The sequence below is a fragment of the Panthera uncia genome, chromosome D2 (assembly GCF_023721935.1).
Source record: "Panthera uncia isolate 11264 chromosome D2, Puncia_PCG_1.0, whole genome shotgun sequence".
Taxonomy (NCBI): Eukaryota; Metazoa; Chordata; class Mammalia; order Carnivora; family Felidae; genus Panthera; species Panthera uncia.
This window is the reverse complement of record NC_064818.1, coordinates 76,593,662-76,618,313: the sequence shown is the minus strand read 5'-3', so window position 1 is coordinate 76,618,313 and position 24,652 is coordinate 76,593,662. Positions and strand designations below refer to the sequence as shown.

The window sequence follows — 24,652 nt, the reverse complement described above, 5'->3', positions numbered from 1 at the left end:
TGTACTACTCGTTATGCTTCTGTTCAATTATTAAGAATGTCAGTCCTACCAGGACCCTCGGAGATGAATCACTACAACATCCTCCTCACATTAATGACAAAAACTCATGGCTCGGGGGACGTGGGACTTACCAAGATACCAGCCAGCAAGAAGCAGACCGAGACCACACAAAGGTCTTCTGACTCCCAGCCCATGCTCTTTTTTGAAAATTTCCTTAAAGAAGATTCTAGGGTCTCAAAAAAAAAAAAAAAAAAAATCCGAATCATCTTTTCTAGTGTTTAAACCTGAATTTTGAGTTTTCATTTTTATTCAAAACAAGAGTATTGTTTCACAATTGTAAACAATGGCATAAGCCATTAGACGAAAACAAAGCATTTGGTGTGTATATTTTCAAATAGTACTATGCTGGGGCGCCTGGGTGGCTCAGTCGTTTAAGCATCCGACTTTGGCTCAGGTCATTATCTCATCGTTTGTAAGTTCAAGCCCTGCATCAGGTTCTAGGCTGACAGCTCAGAGCCTGGAACCTGCTTTGGATTCTGTGTCTCCCTGTCTCTCTGCCCCTCCCCCACTCTCTCTCTCTCTCTCTGTCTCAAAAATAAATAAACATTAAAAAAATTAAAATGGCACTATGCTTCAAGCAAACAAAACATAAATGCCCAGACCAGTGACTTTGAAGCAGGAGCAATTTTCTCCCCCAGAGGACATTTGCAAGGTTGGGGGACATTTTTGGTTGTCACGACTGGGGATGTCCTACTGGCGTCCAGGGGGTTGAGGCCAGGGGTGCTGCTAAACAGCCTACAGTACACAGCGCAGCACCTGTCCCCTGCCGCCACCGCCAGCAGGACAAAGAACGATCCAGCCCAAAATGTCAGTCATGCTGAATGGGACAAGCCCTGCCCTCCACCTTACCCTCACAGAGTTTACATCTTACTCTCGGAGAAGAGAGACCGGCTACCTTGCAAGGGGCAATGGGCTGGGCCAAGTCACCACTGCCCCAGGGTTCATGATGAAGGCAAGACTTGAACCAACGTTACACGGACATCCTTCATCCGTGTTCATCCTCCCTGGAAAGCAATCTGCTTTTTACCCACATTCCCCACCTCGGCCACATAACTTTAGTGATCGCCCTGATTCCCTCTGGCCTGTTTCTTCTTCTATTCAATGGAGTCCAATAGGACGGTAGTGACATAAGCCACATGGAACACCTATAACACAGTAGGCAGCGGATGAATCCGAGCATCGCGGCCCTGATCAGGAGGATGCCCCCAGTGCTCTGGCCAGGGTGGGGAGGGTGTAAGTCTCGGGCTCCGGCAGGTTTCTATCACAACAGCAAGAATGCGTCCACTCAGACTTTGGGAACGTCATCCAGTCGCCCCCGTATGGGAAGAAGCTCACAGACCCAGGAGAATTCGGTGGGGAGAGGCGGAGAGGGAGCATGAGAAGACAGACCAAGGAAAAGAAGATGTGCTTTTTCAGGATGGGTGTCCCGCCTCCCTGTTCCTCCTACTCCCCAACCCAAAGTGGCACCAATGGGGGACTCAGGTAAGAACCGGCTGAGGGGTGGCAGGGAGCCCGGGCATCGACTGTGCTCAAACAAGGTGGGACTTCATTCTTCCTTCCAAGTCCCGCACGGGGAACCCTGTCGTTAGATACAGAAAACCACAGACAATACCTGAAACCCTACTTCTCCCCATCAGAATCTGAACCTGCCACCATTAAATATCTGTGGAGCCCCTGAAATGCTCAACAATACTCCAATACTCTTCCCCCTCATTTTCTTTGCATGACATCTACGTATTCACTGCAGGGTAGGGGGGTGTGAGCAGGAATAATTTCAGAGAGATGCTTCATTTAAAAAAAAAAAACCAAACAAACTCATTCTCAAATTAATGCCAAAGAGAAGTAAAATGTTTTTCCAATACTTCATCCCCAAAACTGCTCTCCGGTTTGTGAACATCCGTCAATAACATACATTTCCAGGGCTCCAAATGGCCCAGATTTTAACATCCAGCTTAGTTAAACCACTAGAGTTTAACTGCTGTGCTGCATCTTATGGAAACAGCCCTAGAATGAAAAAGGGCATTTGAATTCTTCGCCCAAGGCAATGCGTTTCTTCTGGATGGTCCCACTGTCATGGGTGGTTCTCGACGCCGCGTGGCCTCACAAGGTACAGCCTTTCCCCACTGACGTCATTTTTGATAGCTTCGCCACCGGGCCTCCATTTTCCCAGGCCAGAATTAAGTTTTGCCGGGGACATTGTCGCAGGGCCTGCGTTTGACCGTCGAGCACCATGTGTGGCCATGAGAAAGGAAAGAAAAATCAATAGGGTTTCATTAAAACAGCAGGCAATCAGGGCCCAGCCCTGGCTTAATTACAGTTTCAGTAGCATTTGCTTTAATTGGAAAGAATAAAAGAAGTGGAGTGGAGTGCATGAAGAAATTAGCATATCTGTCACTGTTGTCACATTGGACCGTGGCCTTAAAACACTGCTGGCTCTTTCCTATCTCTGAAGCTGCACCGAACCCTGAAACAAAAATCGGCAATGGCAATTAGCAAATCCTCGGCCTCTACCTTTGTGAAATTCTAATTAAAGTCTTTTATAATCTTTGGGAGGCATTTCTTAAAACCTGCTAGATATGCTAGATACACTTTGCAACATGCCTGTTAATTATGCCAGCGTGGTGATGCGGCCGGGAGAATCGCAGTCCTCTGGGGCTGTACATTTAAGGCGGTCCTGAGCCGGCTTCCGCAGCCCAGAAAACTTGCAGAGAGCCTCGTTCTTGCTTAGATGGTGGGTCCCAAAGGCAGCTTCTGGAATTCTATTTGCTTACTGGACTTCCCAACAGTTGCAGACACAGTTAACGTCAGAGCTGTGAGATCCTTAGGCACCAAAGAGTTCAAACCTGCCCATGCCCCCATTTTGCAGATACAGAAACTGAGGTCCAAGATTCTCAGGCTACAATAGGGTAGAGAGAGGACTTTTTATCAGGCCTGTTTTTGTTTTTGTTTTGCAAATTCTGGTCTCCTGTCTACTCTCTCATAATATTTCATTGGATGAAGTTTCCCATTGAAAGAAAATATTTTCTTCCGTATCATGGAACACAGATCACATTTTCCCATGTCCCAACCAGCGTGTTGTGTTTAAGACAAAGAGGCTCCTCCTTTGCAATGGTTAACGGGTTAAAATCAGTCTGTGATTCCGAGTTTGGTTAGGATGTGGCCAAGGAAAGGCTTCCAAGATCACAGCCACTGGAGAAGGCACAGAGACTGTAGAAGCAGAGCTGGCCTTCCCACTGGCTTGGATTCTGGAAAGACGTGTCAAATGCCTAATAATCTCACAAATCACACAGAGATCACAGAGGTGGCTAATAAGAGCTTCCATTTTGTGACAGCCCATTTCGTGCTGAGTGGTCCCATGGAGGTTCTGTTGTCCCCACTTTAAAGATAAGACTGAGGCACAAAGAGGTAAAGCTTATTTGTTATTGGCCAAATAAGCCACAAGCCGGGCTTTAAACTCAAATTCATTTCCGAGGGGCTTCTCCACCAGCTACATGGCCCTCCCAAGGCAAAAGACCAGTTCTGGGGTTGAAGTGAGGCCTGCAGATCTACGAGCTCACGCTCTTGTGGCGAACGCCTGGCCCGCAGAGGCCGCACAGCCTTGCTGGTGAGGCCCCGGGCCCAGGAGGGGTCCTTCCGAAAACGTACCCAGACCAGGTGCTTCCTCCCACACCAGTAAGGGCGGGCACTGCTCTTTGGTAACAAACCCCAGAACAGCAGCTCATTGTACCAGTGAAAAGACAGTGCCGTGTGGCCGGGGCGCGGGGCCGCCTCCGAGGTCAGGGGGACGTGGCGGGGGGACAGTAGGGAGACCTCCATGCAGAAAATTACAGGGAGGAAACAATTCTTTGTCCCTTCACAAAGTGGCCATTGGGAAGCGCGTGACTGGCTTCTCACCAGAGCGTGGCAGGGTCCTGTCCGGGGTCAGTCCTCAGAGGCACGGCAGTGTCTTCCAGAGCACTGGGCGTGAGCTGAGCCAGAAAGCACTTAAACTCCAGCTGGTGCAAGCTGCCTCTGCTCTGGCCTCCATTTCCTCATCTGTGGAATATACCTGTCCCCCTCCATGTGCTCTGTGACCTGAGGCACATGGACCCCTGTCCCCTCAGTGACCAGGCCTCAGACCAAGGGAGGCCCTAAAGAGGACAGGAACAAAGCCACCGCAAGCCACGACTGACCAGTAGAGAATGCCCGTGGGCAGGGGGGCGCGGAGGCACTCAGAAATGGGGACCAGGCTGGCAGAGGCAAATGTCCCCTCTCCCCGAGGGGCCATCCAGAGCCAAGAGTGGGCACGTGGACAGTCATCCCGGCCAAAACGGTGGTTTGCAGAGTGAATGGAGCCAACGCGCTTCACGCCCCTGCTCTACGGCAGGCATTGTGCTGACTCCCTAGGGGTCAACTTCCAAGTCCCCACCCCCACCCTGCGCTGTGTTAGGAGGCGGGCACCAGGGTCAGCCTCCCTCCACAGAGGAGGCTGTTGAAGGTGAAGGTGAGCGAGTCCCCCAGGTGCCATGGTCGGTAAGTGGCTGAGCTGAACGCAGGCGGGCGAGTGGGCCCAGACCCGACTCTCAATCTAGCTCCTCGGTGTCCACACGACAGCCTCTCCCCCCAGCCGTGTGGCTCTGGCTTTCAGCCGGTTGGTGTAGGAACCGGCTGACACCTTGATGGGAAATGTGAAAGGTCAAAGGGCCTTAAGGCGGGGGCCCCACACTGTCGGAAATGCCCGCGGCGTCGCCTGCCCTTTGCCCCTGTGCTCCCCTCTGTGTTGTTTCCTTTGTTTTTCCTAAGAGACCGTAGGCACGGATGCCCGGCTCTGGAAAGGCAGCAGAGCTCGGCGATTAAGCCCAGCCTTTGGATCCAGTCCACAGCCTGGATTCTAATCTCAATCCTACAGCTTCACAGGATGGCAGGCAAGTGACTTCACCCTGGTGTCCCAGGGGTTCCTCAGCGGTAAGGCGGAGACAGCAGTACTCAGTTTCCCTGGCCGTCTGTGGAATTCAGTGAGGGGGATGCGTGGGCAGGGCTCGCGATGGGGCCGCTGAGACTCAGACCCCTGTCTTTCTTAGCATGGGGTGCCCCGGGTTGCACCAACAGTGCCTGGCAGAGGGCTCCCACGGGCGACAAAAGAAACATCGCGCTCCCAATCAGGGGTGGCACGAGTGTCACAGCCCTGCCACTCCACGACCTGGGCTAGCCCCTTCCTCCCTGGGCCATCTGGACGTCAGCTTCCCATCTTTAAAACACGGAGGCAGAGCTGATCAATGCCACGGTCTCTCCCACATCGCGACTCACTCAGGGGATGGGAGAATCACAGGCCACACGAACCCACGGCGAGGAAGGGTCCCCTCCGTGTTGGGCTGCTTGTCGCCTTGTTCACACCCTGCCCCTAAAGCACTGATGGACCCACCTCGGAGGGCTGCCTGGTGGCCTTTCCAGCCAGAGGTGGAGGGTCTTTGAGAGGAGACTCATCTTGGCGTAAGCGAAATGCAGCCGCCACCATTAACTGGGACAAACACCCCCGTGCGTGGCTCGGCCGAGGCGCACATTCACAGGGCTGGTAATTAGAGGGGAAATATCCTTCAGGCAGCTTAGCTGCAGAAAACCATTTTCATTGAAAATATACATTTTGTAATTGTAAATGGAAAGATTACCTGTAATAGCGGTAACAGACCCATTTCCTAATAAGATGAACACCATAGCTGATGAGTGAAGCATCTGTATATAGCTACATACACCATTTCTGTGCTGCAGGCTGCCAATTTGTTTCAGCAGCGAAAAGCGTGATTTAGTGTTTGTAGCATTACCATCTGTTGTCGTTATTACAGAAATTATATATAAACCAGTTAGTAAACACTTTGCCGAGTTGTCTGTTGTTTTGATAATCACCCATAATAACATCTAGCATCAATATGGTCTTTAAACCCGATTTGGGAGTTAATGGAATAAGAGGAGGCAGTCTGTATATGCACCGGGGTAATGTCATTAGGAATGTTTGTGAAGAACAAATTAAATCAGTTGTAAATTGTGCTCTCAAGTCAGCCAGAAAACCAGTCTTGTTCAGGAGAAGGGATTTATATTTTAACCTCGTGCAGAAAATGCACTTACGCAGATTAAAATAAAATAGGGACTTTGCCGATGGATGGAAATAGTAATTGCCAGCGCCTTAATGGCTTCCTGTTGGCTGTGTCATGCAGTGGGCACAGCTATTTTAAAAGTTAACCGGCACTCGGGGTCATACTTTGACTGATTCAGTCATTAAACGAGGCTAGGCATGTCACTAAATGGCTGATTATTCAAATGATGAGCCTGCTCCATGGGTCCCCGGTGTCGTCTTTCGAACATGGGGATTTTCAGGGAAAGTTCTCATAAAATCAACACGAGATAGACTCAAGTACAAGTCAATGGTAGCTAGGCTGGGGCCTGGCCCGGGTGGGGCGGCAGAGGGCCGCCGCCTGCTTTCTCAGGCAGGTGGGGGCGGGCGGACAGCCACAGCGGCTCAACTTGGTTGCTTGGACGCTCCCGGGTTCCTGGGGAAGACTCTTAGTGATGGATGTGTCCAAAGGAGGGCCATATGTAGACAAAGAAATGCCGGGGGGTCTGTGACTCCACGGGCAGACCATTATCAGTGTTCTAGCTCGCCAGCTTACACACCAGGAGGCAGTGGGAGGGGTGGGAGTGGGGCGGGATCGCAAGTCAGCCCCCAGAGCCTCTGCTCTTTCTGGATCCACAGTACTTCTTACTGAGCACGTTCAAGACCTTTCTCTTGTACATCCTCATAATATCCCCGAAAAACATTTTACTAATACCCCCATCTTATAGGTAAGAAGATTGAGGCTTAGCGGGAGTCAGGCTTTCCAAGTGAGATCACATAGCTGGCAAGAGGCCCATTTGGGTCAGAACACAGGTGTCAGTGAGGCTGGAATTATTTCCATGGCACTGAGCTGTTGAGCTGGTGGGACCCAAAGTGGACATTTTCCTAGGCACTTAGAAGTCCAGAACATCCCCGTATGGGGTTGGGGGCAGTGGTGGCAGGAAAGATGGCAAGACCAGCCCTAGAGTCCAGTCTGGTGACTGGGGAGCTAGTCTGACTGGCAGCTGCAGAATATGGCTTCGTGGCCAGCTGGGGAAGTGACAGGAGGAAGTCCTCTGTCGAGTGCTAGCCCCAGCACGGAGACGGACAGGAGTTGGAGATGTTAGTCCAGGCCATAGGAAGGGCTGAGCCATCCAAAGGACTGGCCAGATGCCAAGGCTCTGGCCACATCTGGCTAGGAGCACAGAGCGTAATGCAATGTTTTTTGAAGAGCAGACACCCTTGGGGCGCCTGGTGGCTCAGTTGGTGAAGCGTCCGACTTTGGCTCAGGTCATGAACTTGAGGTTCCCGAGTTCAAGCCCCACGTCAGGCTCTGCACTGACACCTCGGAGCCTGCTTGGCATTCTCTCCCTCCCTCTCTCTCTGGCCCTCTCTCTCACTGCCTCTCTCTCTCTCTCTCCCTCAAAAATAGACATTTAAAAACAGAGCAGACACCCTTAAGATAACCAACCATCCTTAAGATGATTTTCAGCGGTCCACATTAGAAACTCATTTTTACTCTGTAAAAAATGTTTATTAGCTAAAATACAAACAGCACATCCGTACTACAGAATAAATTTGGTTCTAAAGAAAATTTCTTAAAAAGGAACCTAAGCACAAACACCGAGACTATTTTAAAAATATTACGTAGGCAGTCGTACAGATGATATATAGACATGGCAACAGCCATAAGGAGAATGATTCAGCTTTGGCCTCTGGAGTCAGGAAGACCTGGATTCAAAGTCCCGAGTGGTCTGGGGTCAGTGTTAGCCCCTCCCAGTTTATTTCATGGTGTATAACACAGGGCCGATGGGGACAGTAACAGCCATCAGAATAGCCATCACACAAACAAAAGGGCCCAGTCCTTTCTTCCAAGGAGTGCCCCAGAGACGTCAGCTCCCCACTCAGTGTCCTGTGTTAGGGGACATTTGCTCAACAGTTGCTGAATCCGAACACACCGAGAGGCAAAGTCCACGGGGCCACCCTCCTGTTGCCAATAAGAGAAGTGCTCACCCCAAGGGGATCAGACACAGCCCCTGGATGCTCTGGCCCAAGCCTGGGTGTTTTAGGTTTTTGTTTGTCGTAATAAATGCGATAAATAAATCACAACCAGACTCCGAGGGGAGACTCCGTCACTGCCATCTTCAAGTTCTAGACAAAGAAGCTGGGGCTACCCGCTGGCCCACAGTCGCACAGACAGCTAAGACCTTTCCAGAGCCGGAAACAGCCAAGCGGTCTGACCCCAGATGAAGCACCACTATGGAGAGGCAAACTATGACCTGAGGGCCAGATCCCGCCGGCTGGCTATTTTGTAATGGCTGATTGGGTACGAATAGTTTTGACATATGTAAATAAATAGTTGGGGAAGAATTCAAAGGAGGATATTTTGTGACATGTAAAAATGATACGAAATTCAAATTTCCATGTCCATAAGTAAAGTTTTATTGGCACCCAGCCACGCTCCCTCACTTAGGTATGGTCTCTGTCTGCTTTTGGGCTAAAACGGCAGAGCAGAGTGGCGACGGAGGCCACACGACTCGCAAAGCTTGAAATATCTCCCACCTGGCCCTTTACAGAGAAAGTGCGCCGACACCACCCTCCAGCCCCCGCCTCCCCACTGCACTCTACCCCCTTAGCAGTTCTGTAAACTAAGGTAAAAGGAAGAAGAAGTTCTCAGCCTCAGAAATAAATCTCACTCCCCCGCAGCTGGGCTCAGGGCGATAATGACCAGGGTGGAAATCCACACCCAAGGGACCCCAGGAAGGAGAATCGCTGAGACCAGGGCACCATAGAAATACGCTAGGTGCTTGAATATTTTTCATAAATTCGTGTAATTATTTTAATTAAAAATCTTTAAAATATTAATGGGGGAGGGGGATCCAAAGCAGAGTTAATTAGAGCAGCTCCACTCACCGCATGTACTTAAGACTCCGTCAGCTTTTCCATTAGGAACTGCTGCTTTTCAGGGGGGTTATAATTCAACCGAAGAAATTGGCCACAGGCTGAAGCTTGACGTGCAAGTTTGCAGGGTGGGAATTAATTGTTTAATTGATTTGAATATTCAAGGCCTGTACGTGGAGAGGGGAAAAAAAATCCTATGTTGTCATCCCGGCGAGGGTCAGCCTGCAGACAGCTGCCTTTTTTGTAGCTCGCCGGTTATCACTGCCCCTATTAAAACCCCACCAGCCATCGTTACAGTTCAAAAATCTATACCTAGGTGCGCTTTGCACCGAAAGGCTCTAAGTACCTTACTTAGCTCTTAAATTCATACCTAAGTTTCCCCTCGAATGAGCTTCATTAATCTGGAAAGGAGAGGCTTTTGCCTGTTCAGGTGAATGTGTTTTAAAATAAGCCTTTTCATTTTTGGTAGCTTCAATATACAACCAGCGGCAATCGCAGGCTTCCCTTCCCTTGGCTGAAATCCGATCATTAAACCAACTTCACTATTAGGGGGAATATCTGGCTGGAAAATGCATTTTATCCCTGAAGAATATGCCATATTAGTGAGAAAATTACTCTAAATGGGAACAAAGCTGACAACTGCTGCTTGCAGACTAATGGCCTAGTGTATATATTGTACCCAAAAAGTATGTCATCACCCAGCTGTTGAGCAAATCACCGGTGTGAGATTCTGGTTGGCAGAAATGGGACATTAGAGATGTCGGAAAGGTTTTAGGGATTTTGCTGGGTGTCTCCCTCCTCCTTCTACTTAAAACCAACAGACTTGGTACCACCAGCCTAACCCTAAATCCAGGGGAACCCGATGCCGAGAGGCCGTCGCCGTGACCGCCAGCAGGTAGCCACGGCATCCTATTCTTCCTTCTGCTGGGATTATTCAGCAGCCATTTAACGCAGAACCGCATCCTGTGAACAGCAGAGCGTTGTTCGCCTCAGCCTATTTAGGGACTTGGAGGAAGCCTTGGAGCCCCACAGACAACCCGGGACGGGGCCCCGGCCCTTGTTTAAGACAGAAAAACTGTATCACGGCAGTGCACCGTAAATGCAATGAATGGCGAGGAGGAAGGACGGAGGACCAGGACCCTAAGAAGTCTTCAAGATCAAAATATGAACGCTGTCGTCAGAAAAAAAAAAAAAAAAAAAAAGAATGTTTGTTTCATTTTCAATCCTGATACTATCTTCCCCAGGAGAACAGATTCGAATTTAGGGCCATTTTGCTGTTCCTATTAAAGAGGAAAGTGGTATCACTTTTAATAAAGTCCAGGAACACTCATTAGGGGAATGCATTTTCCATCCGCCTACAGACAAAGTGGAAGTCATGTTGGTGACTCAGAACATTCACACAGAGGCGCCCGGGGCTCCGCGTCTCTTGAGGGAGGGTCTGCAAAGGGTGAGGATTTCAGTCATCTGTGGCATTCAAGAAACAAAACAAATGGACAAAGGAAAAAGAGAGACAAACCAAAAAAACCCGACTCTTAACTACAGAGAACCGATGGTTACCATAGGGAAGGTGGCGGGGGGGGGGGGGTGTGTGAAATAGATAAAGGAGATTAAAAGCACACTTACCACCATGAGCACCGAGGAATGTATAGAATTGTTGGATCGCTACACTGTATACCTGAAACTAATATAACAATGTGTGCCAACTATACTGGAATTAAGATTATAAAAAAGCCAAAAAGAACATTCATGGCCCAGAATTGGGATTGCTCATGCCCATGAACCACAGGATAGTTTTTTTCTTAGTGTTTATTTATTTTTGAGACAGAGACAGAGTGCAAGTGGGGGAGGGGCCGAGAGAGAGGGAGACACAGAATCCGAAGCCGGCTCCAGGCTCCGAGCTGTCCGCACAGAGCCCGACGCGGGGCTCGAACCCACGAACTGCGAGATCATGACCTGAGCCGAAGTCGGACGCTTAACCTACTGAGCACCCAGGCGCCCCCTAGGATAGTTTCTTATAGCCTGAAATACCACGCTTTAACCAAAAATGCAGACAAGTGAACTGGGACCAAAGCCTGGGCGCCAAGAATTGCCACCCTGCATAGTACAGAGGAGTATCAGCTACGACCCAAAGTACTCATTGTGGCCCCTCAAACAGGAACAACTGGAACCTCCAAGAAAGTACCATTTCTGTTCTTCCTTCTACCCATATGCAGCCCTGGGTACCAGAAACAAGCATTCTGCCTAAATCTGCCCTGAAAATATAGTTATGTATCAGACTCTTCAAAGCCTCACACCCTTTTCAGTCACGTAAAGGACATATCCATCCTGTTGGAAGAGCTGAACTCTCACATGTCTTAAGAAACCCTTAGATCGGGGCGCCTGGGTGGTTCAGTCAGTTGAGCGTCCGACTTCAGCTCAGGTCACGATCTCGCGGTCCGTGAGTTCGAGCCCCGCGTCGGGCTCTGGGCTGATGGCTCAGAGCCTGGAGCCTGCTTCCGATTCTGTGTCTCCCTCTCTCTCTGCCCCTCCCCCGTTCATGCTGTGTCTCTCTCTGTCTCAAAAATAAATAAATGTTAAAAAAAAAAAAAATTAAAAAAAAAAAAAGAAACCCTTAGATAAGAACCATATTTGTGATCACGTGGTACTCAAGCAAACAGCAAATTTGTGGTAATTACTCAACTCCTACTTACTGAGCTACAACTATGAGCAAGACACTGTTCTAGGCATAGCAAAGGCTCAAAAAGCATTTAGAAGAAGAATATCCTACCGGAGAAGATAAATAGTAATGCAAAGTAATATTTCATATGATGTTCAAGCTGGAAGAAAGCATGGCAGTCATGTGGCCCAATGTGCCCATTTTACAGATGAGGAATTTGATATAAACTGAAACAGCTCGCCTGGCTTGTGGCTGAATCAGAGTCTCAACTGTTTCATCCCTCATATATTTATTATATAAAACGAATATAATTATTACTGTGGGTCATGCATTGCATTCGGTTTCCATATAGTCTTTGAAACAACCCTACAAGGTAGGGGGTATTCTTCTCCCAATATACAGGTGAAGAAACAGGCTCAGACGGTTGTCATTTGCCCAAGAGCACAGAGCCCCGCGGATTCCAACTCAGCCCCGTCTGTTTCCAGAGCTGCATTTCTCATCCATTAGGCTCTGCAGAATAAAAGCATGAAGTGTGTTCCATGCCCCCTATCTGCTTGGGAAATGCCAGTCCATCCTTCAAGACCACTGAACCCAGGTGCCTGGGTGACTCAGTCGGTTAAGCGTCCAACTTCGACTCGGGTCATGATCTCACAGTTCGTAGGTTCGTGGCCACGGTCGGTACACACATCTACCATACAACCAGACTTTAACACTGTCGGGATGGCTCTTCCCTAGCTCATCGCTTGAGCACCTGATGCGTCTGGCTCTGACCTTGAGTGGCATTTCCAAGTGCCCCTTTGTTATCCTGACTCCAGTGAGTTCCCAGGAGGTGTAGGGGAGGGAGGGGGGAGCGCTTCACAAGCAGGAAATAGGATCCTTCCACTTAATGAAACCCAACCTGTAACAAAAGCAATTTAACGCCATAACTTTGATCTGTTGAATGATTAAAAAGACAGAATTTTAGAAAAACAAATGATTCTTGATTTTTGAGAAAACTAAATGCTATTGTTCTCAGTAGCGATAAATCGTCTCCCAAAAATTCCAGCAGATTTTGAGTAAATACTGACATGCGTACTTTCATCAATGATGGGAACATCGAAAGCTCCTCAGAATATAAAATCCTAATACTGTCTCACCAGTTTGTTCAAATATTGAAATGCAATAAAGATTTGTATAAACTACCAGAAGTATAACTGATTCCTTTTTTTTTTTTTTTTTTTGATAATTCAGAGCACGGTTCCAAACTTATTCCTCCAGTTCACCACTGCTAACCCCGCAAAATCCTAGATCTGGAATTTTTGTTAAAGCTCTTGTTCACTGAGTGCCTACTCATGCCAGCCTTGGTTTTCTTCATTTAATGAACACTGACGTGATCACCCAAAGGCCCGAGAAGAAAGGATCCACAACGGATGCAGAGCCTGGGTTCAAGCCAAACAACCTGTCCAGGTATACACAGCCTGACGGTGGTGGTCTCAGGATCCTAATCCAGGTCTCTCTATACACCTTCAAATCCAGCTCTGTCTCCTTAGAATATGCTAGACTTTGGGGTGAACCCTTACGTATCCTGACATATCCTGGGATACTAATTTTTTTCTATGGGGGGGGTGTTGTTTTGTTTTCATAAATTTTCATCAGCTTGCTTGCCTGTCTCTTTTGCTCGTCACTTCTTGTTCTCGCTTCTCCCGTCTTTCTTCGGGTACCAAAGAATTTTCTGGCTTTTGAGACGCTGCGTGAACAGACTGAGGCCACAGCCGAGACGTGAAATGTGGTAAAACCAATGGCAGCTTCGTGTGCTCATGGTGAACTTCCTAAGATTTCACTTTTCTACCAAATAACTGAGACAAACCCACCCCTCCTGACCTGGCAAGCCCACCGAGGACCCACAGTGTTGGCGTGACAAGAAACGAACTGCACACACATGAGGGAAAAGGGTCCGCCACAGCAGGAATTTTTAAAAAAATGCAAATTGGAAAAACTGAAAATACAGCCTTTTGCCTGTCGGATGAGCTTTTAAAATCTCACACCAGAAAGTACTACATGCTGAGGAGGATGCGATAAACTTTGATACTTTGCTTGTGGAAAATAAAACCCCTCTTTTAGAAAACAATTTAGTGATACATATAGGAGCCTTAAAAACGCTCACCCCTTGAATTAATAATGCTTCTGGGGTCTCTAACCCAACCAAATAATTTAAAATTTAAAAAATATTTACACATTGTCTAGTGAGATAGTATTTATAGCAACATATGTACACAAAACATCAAATAACCTCAAGCCACAAGAATACAGAATGGTTAAGTAATGTGTGATATATAAACATTAAAACCAGAATAGGGTTAAATACTAGGCAACTATGAAAATAGTTACTGGGGGCACCTGGGTGGCTCAGTCAGTTGAGCCAATGGCTCTTGATTTGAGCTCAAGTCATGAACTCACAGTTACTTGAGTCCGAGCCTGTATCGGGCACCATCAGCTCAGAGCCTGCTTGAGATTCTCCCTCTCTCTCTGCCTCTCCCCTGCTCACACTCTGTCTCTCTCGAAAGAAAGAAATAAACTTTAAAAAAAAAAAGGTATTGTAAAATTGTGTGATGCAATTTTAAATTTTTTTTATATGCTTATTTATTTTTGACAGTGAGAGAGAGAGCACAAGCAGGGGAGGGGCAGAGACAGAGGGAGACACGGAATCAGAAGCAGGCTCCAGGCTCCGAGCTGTCAGCACAGAGCCCGACTCGGGGCTCGAACTCATGAACCGTGAGCTCATGACCCGAGCCGAAGTCGGACGCTCAACCGACTGAGCCACCCAGGTGCCCCTGTGTGATTCAATTTTTAAATTACAGGTATTTATTATAAATACACACCTATAAGAGAAAAAAGTAAAAAGAAATACATTAAAATCCTAATAGTGACATTCCGTAAGAAATTGTATTTTTACTTCTTATGCTGCTATTTCCTTCTTTTACCTTTTTATATTTTTTATAATAAAGAAATAAGTCTTTAATACTATGTTTACAAAGCGCTTATGACAACATAGCCATAGGTGGTACGTTATTATGTGGTGGGAAAGAAAACAGAAGGATAAAAAGAATATGAATTCGATTTTTGCGTTCAAAAAAAGAAAAACATCAAAATATTACAGTGGAGGGTATAATGAGTAATTCTACTTTGTCTGTTTTTCCATATTTTCAAATTTTTATACAAGTTTTCATAATTATTTTTAAAATCTTTACTGTTTGGAAAAGTGGCTTTATTGATCACTGTCGGCCATAAAACGGAAACTCAAACTGCCAGATGCCCATCCCTGAGGAGGGCTCTGATGTGGTGCCTTCTCCCTTTGTTTAAAAACAAGACAAATCAGGGGCGCCTGAGTGGCTCAGTCCATTAAGCGCCTGGCTCTTGATTTCGGCTCAGGTCCTGGTCTCGCAGTTGGTGAGTTCGAGCCCCACATCAGGCTCCACGCTGACAGTGCAGAGGCTGCTTGGGATTGTGTGTCTCCCTCTCTCTCTGCCCCTCCCCTACTCTCTCTCTCTCTCTCGCTCTCTCAAAATAAACATTAAAAAAATCTAAGAGAAACCAACCAAATGGTGTTTAGGAACATTATCGAAGTGTTAGAGATATGCCGTCACAAACTGAGCCTTTGTCCTGGACTTAATCAGAAAATTAGAGAGCTGAATGGAAAGGGAGTAGCTTTTAACCACATGCCCTGTGTCTGGGACCCTCTCAACTCCACTCTCATGCTGACACCCCTGCAGGAGACCCTGGCAGGGCCACCAGGCTGGGGTCACTGCGGTGTGTGCCCATCAGCCGACACGCTGACTGGCCCTGTGCATGAGAGCTGAGCCAACAGGGCATCAAATCCCCTTTCCTCTCTTCAGGAGACACAGGATTTCCATCCCAAAGGAGATCTTCCCAAAGGAAGATGCCATGAAGCTGCGGTCCGCGTGACCAAGGTCTCCTGCCTGGGACAGTGTGGGCATTTCGGTGCTGGGCACACTCTTTGTGGATGGGGATTCACACAGGGAGGGAAGAAAGGTGGTAACCTTAGCAGGAAAAGACAAATGAACATACAGGGGGACAAAATAAACAACATAAAGCAAAAACATTAAGGAAAGAAAAAAATTCCCTATTTCTCAGGGCGCCTGGGTGGCTCAGTCGGTTAAGTGTCCGACTTCAGCTCAGGTCATGATCTCACGGTTCGTGAGTTCGAGCCCCGCGTCGGGCTCTGTGCTGACAGTTCAGAGCCTGGAACCTGCTTCGGATTCTGTGTCTCCCTCTCTTTCTGCCCCTTCCCCACTCATGCTCAGTCTCTCTCTCTCTCTCAAAACTAAATTTTAAAAATTTAAATTAAAAAAAATTACCCATTTCTCACTTTAACAGGAGAATGAATCGTGTCTCCGCTCGGCCCCAAATCCATCCTTCTCCCCACCTGGGTCCCTCAGCCAGCAAACTGAGTCGTTGAACTCCCGACCTGAAGGCAACCTTATTGACTGGAGTTTATGCTGAGGAGCTATATCCAGAGGTCATTATGACATCACTGTGTCTAACGCTGCCCAGCTTTATCTTGCTTAAAAAAATTCTTCTGATTGCCGCAGATCAAAGTCCATCTCTGAATCAAGGCTGTGGCATATCTTGAGTGGCGGAGAGTGTGAACACTGAGGCTCCACTCGACACCCCCTATCACACACACACACACACACACACACACACACACACACAGTCTGATGACTGGGAGTTATCTGGGCTCTCTAAACTTCAAAATTGTCATTTACAAAGGGGGTCCCTCCCTCCAGGGACTAGCTTGAGAACTGGAGGCTATCAGGCCACATAGAGCACGCAGCATGAGGGCGCCTGGCACGTGGGCAGCCCTCGACAACCACTGGCTGGGATCAAGGAATCCCAGTTCCGGACAGCTGCATTAGGGCATCCAGGAGAAGGTGGTCAGTAGCCCACAGGCTCATCGTCACACTCTTGAAGGCCTGATTTCTCAGCACCTTAGGTAAGAGGCCAGGGCAAACCAGCAGCCAAATAACTTAGCATCCAAACCAGAAACAGTAGGAAGAGTGCAACAGCACTGTTAACGCAAGGCAGAGACAACCAGAGTAAAACGGGACCATCCCAGACAGACAGACAGTGCGTTCACCCTGACAACAGCAGTTCCTGCGTGCCGGAGAATGTTCTGGAAATGCTGCACTGAAAATGGCTTTTAAGTTTCGCACTGAGGGATTGAGAGTTAACCACTTACCCTCCCTCTCAGAGCAAGAGCCCAGGTGACATGGGATACAGAAGACACAGGGGTGTCTTCATGTGTTCATTGAGGTATAATTTACATATAATGAAATCGCCTACGTTAAGGGTACTGTTACAAGAGTTTTGAAACGTGTGCACATCCAAATAACCAGCATGAAGATCCAAATGTGGGACATTTTCACCACTCCAAAAAGTTTCCTCATGTCACTTCGTGGTCGGTCCCCACACCCAGTCCCAGCCCTAGGCAACAACCGCTGTGCTGTCACTATATTGTGAATAGGCTGTCTGCCTATTACAGAAGTTTATATAAATGGAATCATACATCACGTTCTCTTTTGTGTCTGGTTGGTTTTGCTCAGAATCATCCGTGTTGCTTGGATCCATAGGTCATTTCTTTTTACGGCTGGAAGTATTCCTTTGTGTGGCTACAGCACAATTGGTGTGTCTATTCATCTTTGATGGATATTTGAGGCTATTATGAATAAAGCTTCCATTAAGATTCTTGTACGTGTCTTCTTGCATACAGAAATGTTTCGTTTCTTGTGCGTAAGTACCTAAGAGTGGAATTGGGGACCATATGACAACATACGTTTAATTTGTGAAAGAACTTTCAACATGGTTTATAAGGGGACTCTTCCATTGTTTACTCCCACCAGGAATGTGTGAGAGTTCCAGCTGCTTCCACATGCTTACCACTACTGTCATTGTCAGTCTTCTTAATTTTAGCCACTCTAGTGAATGAGTAGGGTGTCTCATGATTTCAATTTGCATTTTCCTGGTGGCTATTGATGTTGAGCTTCTTACGTACTTATTGGCCATTCATAAATCTTCCTTTGTCAAATATCTTTTCAAATATTTAAAAAATTAAGTTGTTTGTCTTCTCATTATTGAGCTAGAAGAGTTCTTTGTATATTTTAAGTACAAGGTCTTTTTCAAATATATATATTGCAAATATTTTCTGTCTGGGACTTGTCTATTCATTTTCTTAATGGTGTCTTTCAAAGAACACAAGTTTTAAATGTTAATGAGGTTCAATGTATCATTTCTTTTGTTTATAGTTTGTCGGGTTTTTTTGTGGTCTACAAAGCTTTGCCTACTTCCAAATCACAAAGATCTTCTCACATTTTTTTTCCTAGAAGTTTTAGAGTTTTAGCCCTTACATTTAGGTCCATAATTCTTCTTGAGTTAATATTTGTTCTGGTATGAGTCAGGATCAAAGTTCATTTTTTTTCCCCACAAGGATATCAAGTTTTCCAACACCACTTGTTGAAAAAGCCTTTCTTTACCCCACTGAATTATTTTGGCATCCTTGTCAAATATGAGTTGTCCATAGATATGTGGGTATATTTCTGGACTCTTTATTCTGTTCCACTGAACTATATTTCTACACTTAGAAAAATAGCATAGTTACTTGTTAACTATAGGCTTATAGTAAGTTTTAAAATGAAATAACATAAGTTCTCCAAGTTTGGGGTTTTTCCCTGATTATTTTTAGCTTGTCAATTTCAACAACAACAACAAAAAAGCCTAAGATATTTGACCATGATTCCACTGAATCAACAGATTTATTTATTTGGGGAAAATTGACACTGTAATTCAATATTGAGTTTTCCTATCCATGAGTATGGTATACCTCTTCATTTATTTAGTTTTTTTTTTTTTAATTTTTTTTAATGTTTAATTTTGAGAAAGAGAGTGCGAGTGAGGGAGAGACAGGGAGAGAGGGAGACAAGAGAATCTGAAGCAGGCTCCGGGCTCTGTGCTGACAGTACAGAGCCCGATGTGGGGCTCGAACCCACGAACCACAAGATAAGATCATGACCTGGGCAGAAGTCAGATGCTTAACCAACTGAGCCACCCAGGCGCCCCCATTTATTTAGTTTCTTTAATTTCTCAGTAATGTTCTGAGGTTGTCAGTAAATAGGTCTTATATGTATTTCATATTTGTCCGTAAGTATTTAGTGTTTTTATGCCATGAAGAGTATTTTTATTTAATTTTTCAAATGTTCATTGCTAGTGTGTAAAAATTCTATTGATTTTTTTTAACAGTGACCTGTGTCTACACTTTACTATTAGTTTTAGTAGACTTTTTTATCCATTTGTTAGGATTTTCTGCATAATAATCACATTGATGAAGATGGTTTTACTTCTTCCTTTACACTCTGATGCTTTTTATTTCTTTTTCTTGTCTTCTTGTATTAAGATCTCCAATTACAATGTTGAATAGGAGTGGTGAGAGCAAACATCCCTGTTTTTCCTAATCTGACCAGAAAAGTATCCAGTCTTTTACCATTATGTATGATATTCAGTGTAGGTTTGTCATAAATACCTTTTAACAAATTGAAGACATGTTCTTCATGTTCGTAGTTAGCTTTGAGGGTTTTTTTTAATCATGCATGGGTGTTGACTTCTTTTTGAATATTTTTTCAACATATAGAGAAATAATCATATGGTTTTTCTACTTTATTCTGCCAAAATGGTGATTTGCATTGATTGATTTTTATTTTTTATTTTTGTCTCCGAGTTTTTATTTAAATTCCAGTTAGTTAACATACAGCATAATATTGGTCTCAGGTGTACAATTTAGCGATTCATCACTTCCATACAACAGCAGTACCCATCACAAGTGCTCTTCTTAATACCCTATCACCTATTTAATCCATCCCCCCCACCCACCTCTCTTCCAGTAACTATCAGTTTGTTCTCTACAGTTAAGAGTCTGTTTCTTGGTTTGTCTCTCTTCCCCCCTGCCATTCCATGTTTGTTTTGTTTCTTAAATTCTGCACATGAGTGAAATCATACGGTATGTGTCTTTCTCTGACTTATTTCTCTTAGTATAATACTCTCTAGCTCCATCCATGTCATTGCCAATGGCAAGATTTCACTTGGAGAGACCCACCCCTAGAAGACCAGCTCAAGCCCTTGGCCACACCATGTACACTGGTTGATTTTTAATTTTAAACTAGCCTTATATTCCTGGTATAAACCCCATTTGATCATGGTGTATTATCCTTTTTTTGTATTGCTGAATTCATTTTGCTGATATTTTGTAAGTATTTTTGCATCTATATTTATGAAATTTATTGAAGTATAGTTTTGGTTTGTTTCTTTGTACTGTCTTTTTCTGGTTTTGAATTAGGGTAACACCGACCTGATGAGGGATCAATTTGGATAGTTGAGAGTGGTAAGGGCAGAAATAAGTTCAGGAAAAGAAGATGAGATGAGCATATTTGTAAAATGAGACAACCAACTGAATGGCCACATATGAATAAAAATTTTACTGGTTTGGGGCACCTGGATGGCTCAGTCAGTTAAATGCCTGACTGGCTCAGGTGATGACCTCACAATTTGTGAATTCAAGCCCCCCATCAGGCTCTGTGCTAGTCTGCTTTGGATTCTGTGTCTCCCTCTCTGTGCGCCTCTCCTGCTCATGTACTGTCCCTTAGAATAAACATTAGGAAAAAAAACAAAAACTTTACTGGTTTTAGTTTCAAGTTTGAGTTCAAAAATCAGATTGTTTTTACTTAAAAACAAATAAACCAAACTACATCCAGAAAAAGAGAGGCAATAATTCCCCCCTCCTCTAAGACAGTGGAGTCTCTCCAAGGTCCGGAGTTCTGTACAACACATTTTAAGACAAATCGAATTGAATGCCAACATACCACAATCAGGATGATAAGCCGTCTTGAAATTATGGAAGGATTCAAAATGTTTCCCATGGTGAAGGGCAAGAGAGTGGGGAAGAAGGACACACTGGCTGTCTTCAGGAAAAGGACAGACTGGCTGTCTTCAGGTTTGTGAAGGGCTGTCACAAGGGAAAGGAATTAAACTTGTTTCCTATGGCCCTAGAGGGTAGACCAAGGGACAATGGGTGGGTATTGGGTTTCAGTTCACCATAATGATTTGTAACAACTACAGCAACCTCAAAATTCAGTTTTAGACATAGTAAGTTTCCCTCCACTGCCTGTGATCAGGGAGAGGTTGTACAGTCACCGAGAAAAAGGTGGGCAAAGATACAGTACAGGGCATTTGAATCTGCTTTTGCTAAATCCTTCACATGGTGCCCCTGTCCTGCTCCACTGTGCCTGCCGATTGCCCCTCGAACAAAACCTTTTCTGTGTAGCTTCTACACTGTTTTCCAGAGAAAGAAATGGCCAAAATCCTTATGGCTGTGGTTGCCAACACCAAGACCACTGCTTGATAAATCTGGGGTAAATTTTTTAAAAAGGAAAAATTTAATATTTTCTTAATAAAACCAAATTTCCTCAATTAAAGGATTCTCCTTTATTCCAAGAATATACCCTTACTACTTTTTTGTATTAAAATGTGTTTTTTTTCTTTTATGGAAAGGTGGCGATAGTGGATGATCTTGTTTTTATGTCTTCACCCAGCAAAATTAAAAATTGGCAACTCTATCTCAAAACTTCTCTCTCCTTCTTTTTACAGTGATTGCTTTGTGAATTGCAAAAGTCTATAGCAGCCCACCCAGCCCAGTCACCATAACGACCTTGTCCTTGGATCAACCATATTTATCCAGGCTAGATTTTCTTAAAGTGTGCTCTGTGGGGCGATAGAGGAGTTAGGGCAGTTTATGTCTAGGTTTTAGCATGTCTGTGAAATACTTAAAACTGGAAATAGTTTACATAGTTTTTATCAGGACCTCACAGATGACCACTCTCTGATTTAGTCCAAGGATACTAAAATTAGCTTCTGAAAATGGATGGTTGAGTGACTGGGCCATAAGGACCTCTACCCTAGCCCTACAATTTCATGCCTCTGTTTTCAAGACCCCATGCACGGAAGGTTCTCTGGGCACGGATAATCATCTAAGCTCACTTACAGGGCCCTTCACAGCCAGAAAACATTCATGAAGTCACCGAGAAGCCAAAGGTATAGAAAAAATTCATGCCAGATCCCCCTAACATCACCATTTTACCTTCTACTATCCCTGAACACTCTAAACTCCAATGAACTCTCTTAAGTTTCTAAAGCAAATGAGCTCATTTCAAAATAGAAGTTCTTGAAGGCTTCACTTATTAGGTCACAATTATTCTTACTCTACAAAAATATTAAAAGATGATGTCATCAGCATGCAAATATTTGAGTTGCCAACTCATGGTCTGCCTAAATTTTTCTTCTATGGAATACACTCAGACCCAGTTTGAAAATAGGCTTTCAGCCCCTGCAGTATAGATAAATACAGCCAGTCGTGGGGAAGAAGCTTTCACGATGAGAATGCGCTAGATATCCTGGCCGGTTGTACTCTGAGACTACAGAGCAGTCCAGAAGCCATACAATGTGGCTTTTGTTCAAGTGGCAATTAGCAGAAATTATAGAACAGGGCAGTGTCATTGTGCAAAGGATTCAGCCAAAGTAGACACAGACCGGTTTTCATTAGACTAGCCAAAAGCTGGAGAACCCTCTTTTAAAAAATTAAACAAGCTCTCAGCCTATTTGCTCCAGTTATAACGATGCTGAGAAGTGTGCTTCCTCTCGCTTACAGATAGTACCTGGAGGACACTCTGGGGGGGAGCTCTCTAAGTGTTGGGTCTTTGATTGACAAATGTATTCAAGGGGAAATTGCTGGTGTGATTTTATTCATTATTAGGGAAATGAAGGAGCTGAATTGTGCTGTCTTGTAGCTCCTGTGCCAGTTATAATGGTATCTCTGGTTATTTTTTTTTTTAAATCAGACATTAGAATATGAGGATCCATTTTGGTCCCTATGTGGTAGGAAGGAGAGAGTCTGCAGGAGGAGATCAGAGTAACTAAAGGATAAGGAAGGGATTTTGTGCATGGCAAGCCACAGGATCTCTGACTTGACAGGTAGCTCAAGGCTCATCCCGTCTACCAGTTGGCCTTACTTCAGCCTTTCTCATGGTCATTAAGAAAGAAGTCAGTTCCTTCTTCTGAGAAGCATCCCTTCGTGCCCTTGCAGAGAATGACTATGCCCAACCGCCCCCAGTCTGTTTTGACATGTTTCTGGACTCCCAGACCCTTCCCTGTCCCCTCCATTTTCTCCTGGATGCTCCTTTCTCTCATCCCAAGATAAGGAAACTTAACCTTGAAAAAGGAAAATCCAGAAGCCTCTGATAACCACTGTCAAGGTTTTCAAGATTCAACACTAGGAGAATGTTCTGGACTCTTCCAACTTCACAAAGGAGATTCAGCAAGACATTGTGGTAAGCAATTCTCGCTGTGTCTTATAATAAGCTCTCAGTTCCATAGGACTTCAGGAGAGGTAGCTTCTTCCTAGTTGTCTCACGTGCTAGGTAGTGTTTGTGAGGCATTGCCAAAAGCCCACAAACCCAGGGGTTGAGAGCCCGGGCATAAGAGCCAGCTGTGCCCACACTTTCCTGAGTGACTTTAGGGATGGCATCCTGTGCCCCCGAGCCAGTCCCATTTCTGCGGTCCCGGAGGAGCTAGACTCCTGGGGTTCCCAATGGATCAGGACAACAGCAGAATTATTGTTAACAGGGCTCAAGAACCCCTACACTATGGAGTCTTATCAAGAGATGAAACGAAAGAATAGCTATGTGCTCAGGAAAAACTTGGTGTTCAAAGGGCATTCTTGGACTGGAAGTGGACCCACAGGACAAGATGTCTCTCAAGGTCCTGAAGCTCCTTGCAGCTTAAATACTCCATACAAAGGGAAGTCCTAATGTGAGGAAATGATTTCTCCAGGTCTACTCTGCCTCTAGATGAGAATCTGGAGAACTCACTACATGGTTGAAACCTTCCCACTTTGGCATGATGCCTTCTTTTTTAAAAGTCAAATTTAAAAAATACATAAATAAAATTTAAAAATTAAAAGTCAAATGTAAAATCTTAACCCATAAAGGTATGTTATCATGGTGATTCTTACAAAGTCTGCCCAGGGGAAGTCCTACATATCTTATCAGATCAAGTTCCTTTTGTCTCAACTTTTAAATTTTTTTTAATTTTTTTAAAAATTAAAAAAAAAATTTAATTTATTTTTTGCAAGCTATTTATTTATTTTTTTAATATGAAATTTATTGTCAAATTGGTTTCCATACAACACCCAGGGCTCATCCCAACAGGTGCCCTCCTCAATACCCATCACCCACCCTCTCCTCCCTCCCACCCCCCATCAACCCTCAGTTTGTTCTCAGTTTTTAAGAGTCTCTTATGGTTTGGCCCCCTCTCTCTATAACCTCTTTTTTTTTTCCTTCCCCTCCCCCATGGTCTTCTATTAAGTTTCTCAGGATCCACATAAGAATGAAAACATATGGTATCTGTCTTTCTCTGTATGACTTATTTCACTTAGCATAACACTCTCCAGTTCCATCCACGTTGCCGCAAAAGAACCTCCACACTGTTTTCCAGAGCGGCTATACCAGTTTGCATTCCCACCAACAGTGCAAGAGGGTTCCCGTTTCTCCACATTTTCTCCAGCATCTATAGTCTCCTGATTTGTTCATTTTAGCCACTCTGACCGGCAGAAGGTCTTATCTCAGTGTGGTTTTGATTTGTATTTCCCTGATGAGGAGTGACATTGAGCATCTTTTCATGTGTCTGTTGGCCATCTGGATGTCTTCTTTAGAGAAGTGTCTATTCATGTCTTCTAACCATTTCTTCACTGGATTGTTTGTTTCTCGGGTGTGGAGTTTGGTGAGCTCTTTATAGATTTTGGATACTAACCCTTTATCTGATATGTCGTTTGCAAATATCTTCTCCCATTCCGTCGGTGGCCTTTAAGTTTCGTT

At 45.2% G+C, this 24,652-nt stretch overlaps 1 long non-coding RNA gene across 2 annotated transcripts; it reads right to left on the bottom strand.

Annotated features, from left to right (window-relative positions):
- Positions 1-1,425: 1,425 nt before the first annotated feature.
- Positions 1,426-16,346, bottom strand: LOC125933482 (uncharacterized). 2 transcript variants are annotated; one of them, XR_007460969.1, is made up of 3 exons: positions 16,037-16,346; positions 9,038-9,192; positions 1,426-2,268 (listed from the first exon to the last, which is right to left on the bottom strand). It is a non-coding gene; the product is annotated as an uncharacterized LOC125933482 (long non-coding RNA). The 2 variants fall into 2 exon arrangements; XR_007460970.1 differs by having other exon boundaries at positions 16,048-16,346.
- Between the last annotated feature and the right edge of the window lie 8,306 nt (positions 16,347-24,652).